General features: G+C 39.0%; 1 protein-coding gene across 4 annotated transcripts in view; it reads right to left on the reverse strand.

Annotated features, from left to right (window-relative positions):
* AFF2 (ALF transcription elongation factor 2) overlaps positions 1-13393 on the reverse strand; it is a 393643-nt gene that overhangs the window by 226317 nt on the left and 153933 nt on the right. The gene's annotated exons all lie outside the window — the stretch shown is intronic.

Consider the following 13393-nt stretch of genomic DNA (forward strand, 5'->3'; position numbering starts at 1 on the left):
TCTCCTTGTAGAGAGATGTTTGCAGGTGACAGTGGTTGTTTGTGTCTGTGTGTTGTGAAGGTAAAGATCTTCGGATGTGTGAAGTTGGGAGGATACTGTGTATAAGAAATCAGGAAAGAAGTAATTGAGAAAACGTTCCAGTGAGAGAGAAGGAACGAGTGGAACTGAATGCACCATGCTTAATAAATTTAAAGAGTCTGGAAAAGGTTATGAATTGAATTATTATGTGGTGTGGAGACTTAAACATAGAGTTCCAAGAGTACTTTCACACACCTGCATCCCAGGAGAGTTGTAGATAGTTCTTAAGCCATGATTCTATGTCTGTGACTTGCCCATATTTTTTACCACCCCTCCTCATGCTGTGGTTTTAATTTCTCCCCAGGCCAATATTTCTGCCACCTTCTCCCATCCAGCCACCCCTTCTCTATTCCAGCCATCTACATCCTCAAATACAACCTCGCCTCAATTGCAAAATGCAAGTCTTCCACCCACCCACCCACTTTTATTCCAGCCACTTCCCACATCAAATAACAACCTCTCATATCCTCTCTCTCTCTCTCTCATAAAATGGAAGTAAAGTTCCATAGACATTCATCAGAACACTGTGTGTGCACCACAAAATCAGAGAGCACTGCCAGAAAAAGAGCGAGGCAGCTGGAAACTTGAGGAGGCCCCCCAGTCACTTCATGGCTGCTAGCTCCACATAGGCGGTGGCAGGGTGCCGAGATAACATGGCAATATCAGAGTTAATTCGCCATACCCCTAGTACCATGCCATACACTCATTGCAAAAATACAGTAATTTGTGTAATGAGTAATTAAAAGTGTTAGAGAAGTTAGGAAATATGTGCGTTTTCAGTTTATTGTAATTAGTTGTTAAGTAGTGTGGGTTATTTAGAAACAGTTACAGCATATAAATATATGCTGTAAATGTTTCTAAATTATATACAGTGGTACCTTGGTTTTCGCACATCTCGGAAGTTGAACGTTTCAGTTTTCAAATGCTGAAAACCTGGAAGTAAATTATTCCATTTTCAAACAAGCCTCGGAAGTCAAACAGCTTCCACTGAGACCCGCCTCCCCCAACTTTCTCTATTGAATTTGCAGACAACCCTTTGCGCCTTGGTTTTAGAATGTTTCGTTAGTCAAACGGTCTTCCAGAATGGATTACGTTTGAAAACCGAGGTACCACTGTATGTGGTGTGTGTGTGTGTGTGTGTGTGTGTGTGTAAATATATATCCCTGTTTTGCATATAAATTAAAAGGCTATCTCTTGATCCGGCTCCCCACCCCTGCCCGCCATAGTCCCACAGCCAACTAGTTCCAAGGACTCAAGGTGCCATGGGGAACAACAGGGAAAGGAAAATAAGCTCTTTTAGATATTCATGCCCATGCTGTATAGCTCACTGAACAAAGAACAAAAGCCAGGGGTCATATATAAAACACTTGCACACATATGGCCATATCCTTCAATATGGCCCAGGGCACATCAACTATCAACAAGTCAAGAAGCTCAAATTTGCAAGAACATAGAAAGTTGCCATAAACTGAGTCAGAGTCAGACCAGGAACCCACCTTGGTCATTATTCTCTGTACACTCTGGCAGCACTCCTTCAGACCTGGAGTCTCTCCACACCCTACATGGAGATGCTAGAGATTGTACATGGGACATTCTGCAGGTGCTGCACTAGGAATAAAAGATAACATTTGAAGTGATAATCAGCTATTTACAGGCATGCTGAAGTAATAAATTTACGTACTGTACTCAGTGCCTGGCTTTGCATTAGCCAACATCCCAAATCCTCCAAGTTTGTTGGGATGCTCACACTACTGAAAAATGATAGTGTGAAACAAATATTTCAGAGCCGCATTTGTCATGGCCTCTGGGCCAATGCAAAATAAGCTACTTACTTCCCAGCTACACTGGTATTTGAAGTGAGAAAAAGCCGTGAGATGATTGTGCAACCCTAGTGGGCTCCAAAATAGTTCAGAAAAGGTATCACTGCACAAGTGCCCTCCCTCCCTCCCTCCCTCCCTTCCAGTGCATTGCTACCGTAATTGCTTGCAACAAACAAAGAGATGACTTTTGTGGAAGGAGGGAGTGAAAAGAAACAGAGATGGTTAGTATTACAAAAACAATGTTGTTACTCATTGCTGTTGTTTTAATTAAAGCATAATTGCCTTGGGTTAGTGTATATTATGAAGTTATCACACTACTGTTTTTCAGTGCTAAATGTGCTAATTATTTTACTCATTCAGCTTGCCTCTCTTTCAGTAAAAGTGCTAAACAAATCACTGGCATCTCATTTTATGCTATAGTGCCATGTAATGGCAAAACTTATTAGGCACTAGAAATAAATCTCTCCTACTGGTAGTCAAGTTCCTGCTCCCATTCATTTTCGAGTTTCGTTGTGGTTGTTGCTATTCTTTATTAACATGAAATTTTAAAAAAATACACATAAATAGAGAGCAGATACTGTAGAAAAATAAAAGCAGCAAAGTAGATCATCAAAGCCAGATTTTGTTATTTGGTGGGGAAAGAGAGCTTTGTATATCTAAGTTTGACACTTAAGAAATGAAATCCCACCAAATGGTGCAGAAATGTGTCTTCCCAACTCTCAGAAACATGTAATTTATGAGTTATTTTCTCTGCAATAGCCAGAGCCCATGTATTTGTGTAGCACAGTGAGAGGTTTAACTCCTGCAGTGACTTCCATTTCTTGACCTAAGTAGTTCTCACCGCAGCCAGCATCCACACAAGGTGTTCCTTAAATCAGAAACTTACTGTTCAAACCTAATGAGCTCCCTTTTTAACACCATTAGGACCTCCTGTGGGTTGCTTAACATGCAGATCATGTTGTATGCATGTAAGTTTAGAGGATGCTCGTCCCCCCTCTACCTAGTTTCCCTTGATATTTGATTTAGAATACAGAGCAACAGCTAATGGCTCCAGGGAGAGGAGATGAAGTAGTGGAGATGAAGGGAAGCTTTGTTTGACATATGGGAGAGGCATCCAGATTATTAGCACCGACTTCGGCATGGTCAGTTTTGTAAAATGTTGAAATTTTAGAAATTAATTTATGACCTAACTGATCCCTTTCAAAGACTCTGATTAAATGCCACTACTCCAGGCAATCAAACACCTTGTATGCTTCAAGGGACAATAATACCAGAGGGGAACCCTGCCTTTTGCTATCATAAATAATATTAAGTAAGATTTGGTTTATGATATGGGATAAACCATTGGGATAAACCCTGTCTGATCAGCAGCTACCAGTGTATGTATCACCCTGCCAATCCAGAAAGCAAAAAAAAGGAACATAAATATATTTTGGTCCTCGTCGAGATGGGTGAATGGCCTATAAGAATCTTTGGACCCAGTTCAGACCATAGCTGCCAAGTTATCCCTTATTTTAAGGGATTTTCTCTTATGCTGAATGGGCTTCCTCGCGAGAAAAGGGAAAACTTGGCAGCTATGGTTCAGACATCAGGTATAACAGTAATTCTAGAGATAATCTAGGTCAGGGGAATCATGCTTCTAGTCCAAAATTCACTGAACATAACAGAAAGATAAGGAATCAAGACTTCTTTGGTGAAGTTTCCTTGGTGAGGTTCCTGATCCCTTACATGTACATGGAAATTATGTACCAACCAAACTTATAGGCTTGTTTTAAGGATGCCTTAATTAACTTCTATAGAGAGTAAGTAATCAGTAATCAGTACTTTATTACGGCCATAGGCCCATATCAAGATATCAACACAAAACAAAAGTAAACAAAATCAATTCCATTCATAAAAATCCTATCCCTATAAATATTATAAAATTACAATTACAAGGTAAAAAATATCACTTAGATCATCTGGTCACCACTATAAATCAAACATTAGGGCAAAAAAATCAATAATCATAAAGTAACCCATTTTTCCTCTTGTAGGATAGAACTGCAATCAGGTATCTAGCTACAAGGAGTGATCTACTTGGCTCATTATCCTGTAACAGATATGTTAACTGGGATTCCGAAGTCTTATCCAAAGTTTCAGATATTAAGGGGGATAAAAATCTGGTCCGAGGGACCATGTGCAAGGGGCAACAGAATAATATATGATGGAGGGATTCTATGGATCTGTTGTCACATGCACACAGAACTGAACTCTGGCCTTTCAAGAACCTATTATTCACAACATTGCAAGGAAAGACATTAAATCTTGCCTGTCTATAGAGAGAGATCTGTATATGAAAAACAATACATTGTATAAATCCTTCTTTGTTCTTATGTTTATTATAACTATAATTTATTAGAGCTGCCACCCAGTTAGGAAATCGTGGGTGATTAACTGTACATCTTTTTTTGAGGATAAAATGTGGAGGGGAGGGATATAGTTGTGCCTGAAATATAAATCTCACATGCTCTGAATTGTGGTATGTGTGCATAAATCTGCATATTTGTACAAAAGAATGCCCCTCCACCTTTCCCCAACTGGTACCCAGGATACTCACACAAATTTGTAACCCACACTAAATGAATCCAGCATGTTAGCACTAACTCCACACAGGAAACATTTCCTGCATCCTCACTTTGACGGCCCATTCCTTCTCAGATCGTAGCACTTACCAAGTATTTTCATGGACTAATTGTAGGACTGGTCTAACGGTAGGGCCATTGCCTAATCGTAGGGCTGGCCTACCATTAGGCAGAGTGAGAGAGCTATCTCAGGAGGATGATTACTGTTGGGGGCAGAGAAGGAACAGCAGGAGGATGACAGAGGTATAAGTGCCACATGACCTGCTCTGCAACCCTCCACACAAGCTTCCTGCCCTCGGGTACAGTGGAGGAATGCTGAAGTATCCACAGCATTGGAGTAACATTCAATTCTAGTGTAGCTGACTTCCACACAAGGTTAAAAAAGTGGGGGCTATTTGTCCTTCTGTGCAGTGGCAATATGTCTTCAGCTGGCCCTGTTACTATGTCACTTCATATTCCAGGGATCCCAAAAATGAGAGCTTTGGCTGTGGGGCCTAGTACAGTACTGTATTCATGAAACAAAATGCACACAGTTTAAAGGGGCGGGGACTTGGAAGGGGAAAGGTGTTACTTGGTCTGTTTAGTGTATCTGACGAAGTGTGCATGCACACGAAAGCTCATACCAAAATAAAAACTTAGTTGGTCTTTAAGGTGCTACTGAAGGATTTTTTTTTTTACTTGGTCTGGAATTTGTCCTGTGTTGTTCTTATTGCTAGGTGATCCTTATTTTGCTTTGGTTTGTGTTTTAAATGGGTCATCTGCAGCTCCAAAGGTCAAGAAGTTGGATTAATGTTGTCCTCGTAACATCAGTCTTATTTGTATTAGAGCTTCCATGTGTATGGGGGCTGGGGAAGGTGAGCACGAAGGCTACATTTGTCTCATGGCTCAGTTCACTGGGGAGTAGGCTGTGTTTGGAAAGGTGCTTATAAATAATAACTACCATATTAGCTATATTCCGTTGAAAATATTTAAGCAGTCTCTCTAGTCCTATATGTTTGTATCTGCGTGCGCGCACACACACACACACACACACACACACAGAGAGAGAGAGAGAGAGAGAGAGAGCGCAACAGGAGCACAGTTAGGAATGCTATGTTAGATGGGGAGAAAAAAAATAACAGCACAGTCCTCTTAATCCTCTGCAAGAATCTGACACCTTTAACCCTGCAATAAACCATGCTGACTGGCAAAGTTCCCCCAGGGACCCACTTCCAGATGTATGCTTTTGGAAAGCAGCAGTGTGTTGGCCAAATCCCATCCCACCTGCCTCGTGTCTAGCGTGGGGGAGAACTTTGGATCAGCAGCTCGAGATGGCTTCAAGGGATTCTTTCGCCACAGTCTTAGGCACTCAGTGGTGATGTGTTCCCATGCTGCTAAGAATAAGTGGAAGTCATTGTCATCATTGCCATTGTTAATTTCCTTAAGCCCATTGGTGAACACAGAATCTTATAACATGAATAGAAAAATAAGAGAAAGTTCCTTACCCCAGGGAGCCTACATTTGAAAGCTTGAAAATGATGGAGAGAGAAAAGGGAAAGAAGAGAAGGTGGCAAGGAACGGGAGCAAGCAAATGCAGTCTCAGTGGAAAGGGAGTTTGAAATACATACTTAAGACTCAATGGAACACTTGGCACACTTTGGGCATCATGGAATCGATCACTTTTGGCTGTGGTGTAGCAGTAAATTTTGAAGGGCTGGAACTTTTTTGGGGGGGGGGTTGCTTGGCTGGTACCCTGTCGGCCTGGCATGCATATTTTGGTGGATGCTAGACAGCAGTGCCAGGGTACACATGTTAGACTCACAATCCTAAGGCTTACCTTGCAAGGAGAGAGTAACTTCCTCCCAACCCTTTGCTGGGGAGTCACAGAATGAGGCTGCAAACAAGCCTGGGAACTGGAGGGATGGGTCCTCTACTGGATTTAGTTACCACTGCCACTTTTCTGAATGTAGCTAATCAGGTTGTATATCTCAACATGTTACATTAATACTTATAACATTTTCTACCAATTTATTGCCTACTGGGTCTTTATGAGTGTGTGGGCAAATAAAGTAGCTGTGTTATGATTAAAACCATCTTTAGCAGATTAATTACCTGTGCTTTACAATGCAAACATACAAATGTTTACTCAGAAGTATGGCTGATTAAATGCATGACCCAGTTAGTTAACATCAAGGTAACTAGGTTCTGAACAGCAAACTAAGCAGATTAACTGATTGAACTATCACCCAAATTTGCATATGAGGAAAAATGATTCATTGGAGGGGGGGGCTGAAGAGTACTTTTTTTTTTAGATTATTCCCACATGTTTCAGAACAAGTATAATTTCTCTCAATGTAACATCCATTGAGATGGACAAATCAACCAAAAAGAAAAACCAGACAGGGGAAATTACCAGCTTCATTTGATTTATTAACAAAAAATAATGAATTGGTGGATATATGGAGGTGGAAAAACCCGACAATAAAAGATTTCACATACTTTTCACAACAATTCCAGAGCTGGAGCAGGATAGAGCACATATGGGTATCAAAGGAATTGACAACTAAAGTAATTAAATCTGAAATAATGCCTAAAATGATATCAGACCATAGAGCAACATTAATAGACTGGAAAGTTAAAGAAGTTAAAGCACTTAGATGGAGAATGAATGGCAACCTATTGGATGATGGTAAAATTTTAGGAAAAATAAAAACAACTGAAAAATTATTTTGAGTTGAAATTGAATTAGGGCACAGACACTAAGATAGTATGGGATGCCAGCAAGGCAGTCATGCAAGGAGTCTTAATACAGCAAAATTGTATCCACAAGAGAGAAAGAGAAAGAAATAAAGAAAACATCTTAACAAAAATTAAGGAGATAGAAGAACAATTAATAAAAAAACCGGAAGATCAAAAACTAAAACAAGCGTATAAAATGTTGCAAATTCAATTTGACAGATTAATTAGCCAAGAAATAGAATGGAAGATTAATCTTTTAAAACAGAAGAGTTTTGAATTTGGTAACAAGACCGGAAAGTGGCTCGCCTGGCAATTGAAAAAAAGGAGGACACAAAATATATAATAAATAGAATTACCCCAAATGACATAACAATAGACAACCAGAAGGAGAAAAAAAGGCATTCCTTAAATTTTATAAGGAATTATATAATGCACCAAAACTAGACAAGGGAAAGATTTTAACATATTTAGAGGAACATAAACTAAATACGATCCCACAAGACTTGGCAATTCAACCAGAAAGACCGATAAAAGAAGAGGAAATCTTAGAAGCTATTTTAAAAAGTTAAAGACGGGAAGGCCCCAGGGCCAGACGGCCTTACAATAAAATATTACAAAAAATTAAATCAACAAATCTCATCTCCCATGAAGTAAGTGATGAATAACATAATGAAAGAGGGCCAACTACCCATAACATGGGAAGATGCCAACATTACACTGATCCATAAAGAAGGGACGGACCGACCAACGTAAAAAGTTATAGGCCAATATCACTGTTAAATACAGACTATAAAATATTTGCAAATATACTGGCACAAAGACTTAAGGGGATATTGGTCCAACAAATCCATCTAGATCAGCAAGGTTTTATACCTGGACGTCAGCTTAGAGAAAATATGAGAAACATCTTAAACATAATTGACTACTGGTATTTAGATGTTAAAATTAATAAACAAGCAGCCTTAATTTTTATCGATGCCGAGAAGGCTTTCTTTTTTTTATTATTATTATTTAAAATAAACTTTATTTAGAATTGTTTAAAATACACACACTCACAAACACACACATATACGTGTAACGTCAAAGTAAGGAAAAACAAAACTAATATAATACAAAAAAAGAAAATAAAGAAAGACCTTATATTCGAAAACAATCACTTAAACAAAGTAAGAATAAGACATAACAAAATCCAAATAATATTTGTAAAGTATCCAAATCATAATTATAACAAAAAATTTAACATAAGAATCTTCATCATCAAACAGAAAATTTAAAATAGAAGCAAATAATGAATAAACAAATAATGAATAAACAAATCAAATACCTCTTCAGACAGTCATTCATACTCAACCCCCTAATTTATGGACTCTGGTCCAATTCATCTTAACCATTAAGTTTGTTAAGAGAAACTTAAATACCCTCCCCATACCCTCCACCCTGGTGACTTCCAGTCATTCCTGTATGTTGATTTTCTTTCTTTGTTCTGATGCATGCTTAATACAATTTCCTCCTGCCCCTTAATTTCCTTGCCCTTCATATCTCTGCCTCAAGATTCGCTCATTTTACCTTATTTTTCATATATGATTCAAAAGATTCCCAATTTTTACCCGCTTTTTCCCTACCCAATCCTTTTAAGATCCCATTTCGAATAGCCAAATTCTTATATCCCACTAATTTCATCAGCCAATCTTTAATATTTGGAATTTTGTCACTTTTCCAATTTTGTGCAATTAGAGTTCTGGCGGCTATAGTGCTGTACATTACCAAACATCTATCTTTGGCCTTAATTTCTTCGCCTACCATGCTCAAAAGAAATATCTCCGGTTCTTTCTTAAATGATGTCTTAATTATCTTTTTTAACTCCTTATATACCTCATCCCAAAAATTTCTTATTTTCTTACACCACCACCAGACATGTATAAATGTTCCGGTCTCCTCCCCACACCTCCAACAGGTATTGTTGTTTCCCTTGTATATCTTTGCCAGGCGCACCGGGGTTAGATACCACCTAAATTGCATTTTATAAATATTTTCCTTCAAATCATAACTAATAACCATTTTAATATCCCTTAACCACAATTTTTCCCAACTTTCGTACATTATTGGTTTGCCCACATCCTGCGCCCATTTAACCATTACGTCTTTTGTTAATTCATCTTTAGTCTCCCACTCCAGAATCAATTCATACAATTTTTTTATAAATTTATTTCCCCCTTCCAATATTATTTTCCCAAATTTAGACATTTCCTTTTCGAAACCAATTATCTTATCTTTTTTAAATCTTTCATTAATTTCAAAATATTGTAGCCACACATTACAATGTCTTCTAATTTCATTATAATCCTTTAATTTTAAATATCCATCCCGCTCCTCTATTAATTCATTATATATCGGCCAATTACTTTCCATATTCACTCTTTTAGCTGAGATTATTTCTTTAGGTGATATCCACCGTGGTGTCCTTGGTTCCAATATCCCCCTATATTTTACCCATGTTTTATAAATTGACTTTCTAATGATATTATTCCATAAGGCATTGTGTACATTCAGTTTTTCTCTTAATAGGTGCCAATGCCAGCCGAACCCCAGTCCGGCACCCTCCAGGTCCAAAACTTCACTATCTTTTAGCTCAATCCATTCTTTTAGCCAGAACAGGGCGGCCGCATCGTGGTATAATTTAAGATCAGGCTTTTGATAACGTTTCATGGTGTTTTATGAAAAAGAATTTGGAGGTAATGGGGGTGGGAAAGATCTTTATGAATTTTGTGGATGTACGGTGGTACCTCGGGTTAAGAACTTAATTCGTTCTGGAGGTCCGTTCTTAACCTGAAACTGTTCTTAACCTGAGGTACCACTTTAGCTAATGGGGCCTCCCGCTGCCGCCACGCCGCCAGAGCACGATTTCTGTTCTCAGCCTGAAGCAAAGTTCTTAACCTGAGGTACTACTTCCGGGTTAGCGGAGTCTGTAACCTGAAGCATCTGTAACCCAAGGTACCACTGTACTGGTGTTTGTCACTGCAATTTTTACAAAGTGCTGTTTTTTCTAGAAAAAAAGTTGCTGGAACTAGGAGAGGTGCCGGAACTGAGTTCCAGTGAGTTCTAGCTGGAAACAAAGCCCTGACAATGATGATTACTTGATTAATTTGGGGCTCCTATGAAGTTATCAAAATGTCTTAAAGAGGTGACTGGTTAATTGCATCCCTACGGGAGGGGATGGAAGGCCACTTCAAACAAGGCACCAACAAAGTGGTGGACCTCCAGATCTTGTTGAACTACAAGTGCCATCACCTTTAGCTTGCATGGCCAATGGCTACAAGTGATGGGAACATAGGAAATCACCTTAAACCCATGGTTTATCTAGTTCAATATTCTCTACCCTGACTGACAGCAGCTCTCCAGGATTGGAGTTAGGAGCCCCAGTCCTATCTGGAGATGCTGAGGATTGAACCTGCATGCACGCTCTACCACTGAGCTACAGCCCTTCACCTCGGTGCCCTCACATGTCAGTACCTTACCCAGCATCTCTTAGCACTAGAAGGGAAATCCAGTTCCTCATCCAACACTACCTGCTGGACATGCTTGCTCCATCTAGCCCACCATCTGCCTAAAAAAAGCACTTTTTAGGAGTGCCAGTGGCACTTATTGCTTGCAAAAACCTTTGTGCAACAGCTGCAAAGATGGGTCATAAGTGCATTAAAGTGTCTCAGCAGTTTCTGTTTAATTACTTCGGCGTGCTAGTCTTCTGTGAGAGGGTCACTGCGTCTTTTGTCTCTTCCATTCTCTCCACTACACACACTTATTAAGTGAATCAAATGCTGTATATAAATATTGGCTGTTCTTATGCTGGCTTTTTATCCTAACTCTAATGGGCAAAAAAAGCTTCAGTAAATTTAAGAACTCTTCCAAGCGAGCCTAGAGGGGCCTGTTTAGAGATTGCATCTTTGGCAAACAGTGTGCCGCAGCTCATCAAACAATAGCCGAAATGGGGACCTTATGTTATTATTTCTCAACAACTCTGGACTTTCTGATGTAAACTCCTGTTGCCCTTTTCCAGCACAGATTTGACATCCTGCCACTTTTGTTTGAAACACCCTGTGAAAATTAGTGCTGTGCTGAAAATTTCTTCTTCAGTGGGTTTTTTAAAAAAAAGAAAATCCCCATAATGAGCAGAAACAATATAAAGAGAAATTATCAGGGAAAATTGCAGTTAAATTCTCATGGCAAGTGGGGGGAATTGGGATAGTTACCATCATTAGGGATGGGCGAATATGTCAATTCTGGTTTCTTACAGTTTCCCATTTTTTCCAATCTTAAATCCAGTTCTTCACATTTCCATATCAGTTTGTGATTCTCTCTCTCTCTCTCTCTCTCTCTCTCTCTCTCTCTCTCTCTCTCTCTGTGTGTGTGTGTGTGTGTGTGTGTGTGTGTGTTTGTGTGCATTTTACTGTAAATTTCTTCTAAAAGACTCATTTTTGGATGCAGTTTTGCCTTACACACAAGTTTTGCAATACAATTTTCCCCAATATTATGTAATATATGCATTCAAATACACTCTTCACCCCAGTATATGCATTTATGTAAACATTACTTGGCCTGATAATTGCTTATAACATCTATTCAACTTCTCATTCTCGATTTACCATCATCCCCAGTACCCTCCTCCAATTTCCCCTCTCCAATCATTACTTCCCTCCGCTCCTTACCCCTCTCCCTCTCTCCCCTCATCCCTGTGCAGTCTCATGTAATAAGTAATAATATATGTAATAAGTAAGAAGTAAAATGTAATAGAGATTGTGTTGATTGTATATTCTTTTTTGTGAAATAAAGAAAAATCATGCTAAAAAATTGCTTTGCAAAATTCAGAGAAGTGTGAGTTTTAAAGGACTCTGATTCATTTCACATATTGTGTTTCCAGAAGAGTTAATTGCATAAATTTGCCTTTAAATGCCCAAGCAACAATTAAAGTGAAGGGGAACACAGAAGGGTTCGCTCAATTGGTAGGGTATGAGACTCTCAATCTCAGAACCATGGTTTCAAGCCCCACGTTGAGTGAAAGATTCCTGCATTGTGCAGAGTTGGACTAGATGATCCCAATGGTCCCTTTCAACTCTACAATTCTATGATTCTAATAGTGAAATAGTGAGGAAACTCCTCTCACAGGTTTTTTTTCAGATGAGGAAATATGGGCAGCTTGAGAGGCTGCAGAGTGCTAGAAAAACATTTCCTGGGATGAAATACACACACTCCTCTGTCATCTCGCCAAAATATGGTTAACTCAGAATGCCATGCTCCTTGAAATTAAGAAGAAGGTGCCCTAAGAATGGGGCAAAACGAAAGAAGACAAGAGGAAGACTCGTTCTCAGCAGGGAGAAAACTTTGAAAAACTTAAAAGACCCGTTGCACCAGAGCAGTTATGAAAATTCATTGCCAGGCTTACTAGAGATGGGCTGCTTTGCTGGATTATAAACACTGGATAATAAATAACAGAAGTGCTGATTTATTATCAGTCAGTCTGGGATGCACAGCACTGGTGTGATTTTGGAAAGCAATGTCATGGAAGATCATGGTGGGTCCCTGAGTGGTTGAAAGGTGACAAACAGGATCCACATTTTGGAACTGCAATTACCATAACTTGAATAAAATCTATGACCAAAGCTGTACAATAGATGACATACAATATGTAACTATACAATTTTTAGAAGACATCTGAAGGCAGCCCAGTTTTGGGAAGTTTTTTTAAAAAATATTTAATGTTTCATTATGTTTTTATATGTGTTGGAAGCCACACAGAGTGGCGGGGCAACCCTGTCAGATGGGATTATTATTATTATTATTAACCTCCCCTTGTACATAGTCTCACTAAAGATGGTATTAATCCAAGAAGATGACAACAATTCCCCCCTCTTTCCTTTCCTTTCTTTTGTAGATAGATAGGTGACTTTTTGTGTTGTTAATGTCACACATTTTATTATGTTTTATTATCTGTGTTGGAAGCCGCCCAGAGTGGCTGGGGCAACCCAACCAGATGGGCAGGGTATGAGTAAAAAAACATCACCACCATCATCAACAAAATATATTCAATACAAAATAAACTACAAATAACAATACTAGCTAAGCCACTGCACACCAGCTTCTGTAAAGACCCTGATAAAT

This window comes from Zootoca vivipara, chromosome Z (genome assembly GCF_963506605.1).
Source record: "Zootoca vivipara chromosome Z, rZooViv1.1, whole genome shotgun sequence".
Classification (NCBI taxonomy): Eukaryota; Metazoa; Chordata; class Lepidosauria; order Squamata; family Lacertidae; genus Zootoca; species Zootoca vivipara.